The 3,879-nt window shown below is 36.4% G+C and overlaps 1 protein-coding gene across 11 annotated transcripts in view; it reads left to right on the forward strand.

Annotated features, from left to right (window-relative positions):
* The first annotated feature begins 404 nt into the window (after window positions 1-404).
* LOC109546943 (protein turtle) overlaps window positions 405-3,879 on the forward strand; it is a 129,394-nt gene continuing 125,919 nt past the window's right edge. For all 11 annotated transcript variants that reach the window (XR_007280310.1, XR_007280309.1, XM_048661022.1 and 8 more), the window contains exon 1: window positions 405-611. The gene's annotated coding sequence lies outside the window, so the exon portion shown is untranslated. The remainder of the gene's footprint in view (window positions 612-3,879) is intronic.

The following is a 3,879-nucleotide window of genomic DNA, read 5'->3' on the forward strand; positions in this document are numbered from 1 at the left end:
ACAGGGTTTCAAAAATTGTTGTTTTTTTGACCGACGAGCTACATGGTGTTGTCGATTTATAGGACCTTTTCACTCTGATTGAATTTGATTGAAATGCTACCAGAATGTTCAGTCTATGAATACAAAAATTTGCAATTTCTGATGTTGCAATTGGCCAGGAGCTCAAGAAACCCCAAATAAAGTTAACTTCTTATCAAATGAACTGCAAATCTGCAAGGAAAGTAGATGAATGTAAATGTCGATTCCGGCAAAAAGATGACTATATCTGTTCAGATGGAATCTAATTAAAAAAAACGATAAGTTTGTACCAGACCCGGTATATACGTGAGCCCCCAGCGGGGCTCTCTGCTCGTCACGGTCCTTTTCGAGCCGACCGCACGACTTCGAGTGTGCGTCAGTTGCAGTCAGTTGGAATTCAGTTTCGCTCCGCTTTAGGAGGGCCTTTTGAGAGGTGAGAATTGCGCGATTGAATCGGTTTTTGAGGTTTTCTGACTGAAAGTTTGAGTGATTTGGTGAGGTATCGCTGCTGCTGATTGCGGGCGTCCTCGGCCTGTTGGATACTGCAGACTTCTGGACCGTTCTGGGTTTCTTCCTAGTGGCCTCTTACTAAGGTGAGCGCCCATTTCTAGTGATTTAATTTGGCGTTTTTCTCTATCAGAGGTTTGAGGCGAGTCCGAATTGCTTGGGTGGTTTTTGCGCTTTTACTAGCTATTGCTAGTGCAACTGTTAAGTGACTGAACACCCACTTATTCAGGCACTTGAGACCCAGTGGGTGTCTTTTAAATGGAGGTCGGATATGCATTGATTGACTACCGCCACTGAAGAGAATTTTGGTTTCGGTCATTTTTCACTAGTTTAGCCCGAAATAAACATTTGCAGGCTATACAGTGTTAGTGCAACTGTTCTGGCACTTCCTCATTTGCGCGCAATTGATGTGCCATTGTTTCAAATGCCGATATTGGCTGAATTATGCATTGGCTGGCCTTTTGCAAATGTTCCTCGATTGCGTCGTAAACCGTTTCTCATAAAAACCAAACAAACAGTCCACTTATTTATAGCCAAGTTAGGAGTAATTGTTTTGCTCTACTGATGCCTGTATGTGAACATCGATTTTTCGGGATGCTCGCCCTGTTTGCAATGAGCTTAATTGCATTATCCAACTGGCACAACGCTGCGTCTTTTTGAAGCTTGAAGCTAAAACCCGAAATAGCTGCTGTTTTTTTTTCAAGTAAACTGTGAAGAATTTGGGTGCAAATTAACTATGTAGTGCTTGTACCTTCAGCGTTCCGCCACTGATGGTACCTGACGGCCTTCGCGTTCGGTTAACGTACTCCAGGTACTACAACTATGAGCGCCGTACCAATGGTCTCTAAAGAATTTCGACTATTCCGAAGAATTGGCTGAAATTTGTGGCGCGCGAATGCATCCAAAGCAAAAAAGCAAAAGGGACTTTTGAGTATGCCGCCACAAAGATGCAGAACGTATCAATCTAGGGTCGTCTTTTGTTACTGCAAACCGCAAAAATGTCGACCTTTTTCAAGTTTTTCGCCTAATAGAATCAATGGGATTAAAATCAGGCGCTCTAGCAGGCGAAACTCCATGACTGACTGTTTTATTTAAATCATCATCAATAATCATAATCAGCTTCTAGATCTGATTGGGTAACTGAAGAAACAGCAGATTCATTGTGTTGGATAATTTGCATTTTTTTTTAATTATTGCAAATTGCATCTTTCTTTGCAGTGTTTGGCAGCGAAGATTTCTTTGAATCGTCTTCTGCGTATAACAATATCGTAACTTAGCATCGTATTATATTGGCATTGCCAGCGGGCTTTCTCCTGCTATTGATGGTTTTTTAGTGCGGGATTTTGACATGTTTTCGATGATATCAAGATGGATAAAGATTTGTTCCTGATATGAGGCTTGCAAGGTTTACTATACGCGAAAGAAAAATGATCAACTTTTGCCGTCAAAAGGAACAGAGTATCTTTAGACTTGTATGGTAATTCAGTAAAAAGAGAATAAACTATCGACGGCAACAACAAATAACATTACAAAAACTTACAGTTAAAAATAAAAAAAACACATTATCTGAAGACGCTGATAAAATTTACAATGTTTTAAACACAATGATATTATATATAATAGTTTAATTGGCATAATAATTTACTTTCTTGAGTGTGAGTAGATCAGCAACCAATCAGGAGCCGCATTTGGCAAAACATTACAAAACCCTTGCATTCAAATACTCGAACGATTCGTATCGATATCTTTAGAAAATTGCCGATTGCAGTCAACTATTCAACATTTCCGTGAAAATCGGTACCTAATTTTATAATTAAATTTTTTCATTTTGATTTTGTCGTTGCTTTTTGCAGTTTCTATTTCTATCAAATTTATTTTTAAAGCTCCAAGTTTATTGATTCGTTATGTTCTTTCTCCACTCCCCGCTCCACCACCCATTCCATTATCGTCTTTGTGCCACCTTCTTATAAGCGCGTTATACGTAATGTATGTAAAAGTATTATTCTAGAGTATTTTTTTTCGTAATAAAAGTCTTTTGCAAATGTGGGTTAAGTTCGTAAATCTAACTTCATCGGATTAAAATCGGGCAACTTAGCAGGCCAATCAATTTGTTTTGGTGTACAGTGAAGCAAACATAACTCTGAAGGTGTAAGCCACTGGTTTGCATTATTTCAACCCTTTTTCCAGTCTTCAAATATTGTCTAATAACGATTGTAGATGTACAGGGTTATTGATTGAACTTTGGCCTCTCCGTTTTAGCATCTAATTTGAAATTTAGAGAAAAATGTTAATTATAAAAGTTGTAGATATTAACGTCTAGTTTATTTTAAGATAATACCAATTGATACAGGGTGTCTCAAATTCAAGTGGCAGACCAAACTTACTTTTTTTCAAATTGAATGCCGTACTTTTTATTACATATTCGAAATATTCGCACAGTTCTAAGCCTATTCGGTATAAATGTTCTATAATGATTTTCAACTGTTTTTGAGTTAATAACCAATATTGATTGAACTTTGGCCACCCCGTCTTTTTTTCTAATTTGCAATCTAGAGAAAAATGTTAAATGCAAAATACATTAACGTATAGTTTATTTTAAGATAACACCAATTGATACAGGATGTCTCAAATTTAAGTGACAGGCCAAAATTACTTTTTTTTAACTGGAAGGCCGTACTTTTTATTGCATATTCGAGCTATTCCTAAAATGCTAGGCCTATTCCTTATAAATGTTCTTTAGTGATTTTCAACTGTTTTTGAGTTAATTACCAATATTGATCGAACTTTGGTCACCTTGTTTTTGCAGCTAATTTGAAATTTAGAGCAAAATGTTATATACAAAAGTTGTAGATATTGACATCTAGTTAATTTTAAGATGATAACAATTGCTACAGGGTGTCTCTAATTCCAGTGCCTGACCAAAGTCAAATTTTTACAAATGGAATGTCCGAATATTTAAATGGTTATTAACTCAAAAACAGTTCAAGGTCAATGTGGAAAATTTATGTCCAAGAGGACTGGAGTTTTGCGCATAGTTCGAATATGAAATAAAAAGTGCGCGATTCCATTTAAAAAAATGTAAGTTTGTACCGCCACTTGAGTTTGAGACGCCCTGTATGAATTGGTATTATGTTCCAATAAACTAAACGTTAATATCTAAAACTTTTGCATGTACTATTTTTCTCTAAATTTTGAATTAGATGTTAAAACGGGCTCGCCAAAATTCAATCAATATTGGTTATTAACTCAAAAACAGTTGGAAATCATTATAGAACATTTATATCAAATAGCCCTAGAATTGTGCGAATAGTTCGAATATGCAATAAAAAGTGAGGCATTCCATTAAAAAAAAGG

This window comes from Dendroctonus ponderosae, unplaced genomic scaffold, assembly GCF_020466585.1.
Source record: "Dendroctonus ponderosae isolate FM_Combo_2020 unplaced genomic scaffold, Dpon_F_20191213v2 Dpon_F_20191213_1, whole genome shotgun sequence".
In the NCBI taxonomy this organism is placed as follows: Eukaryota; Metazoa; Arthropoda; class Insecta; order Coleoptera; family Curculionidae; genus Dendroctonus; species Dendroctonus ponderosae.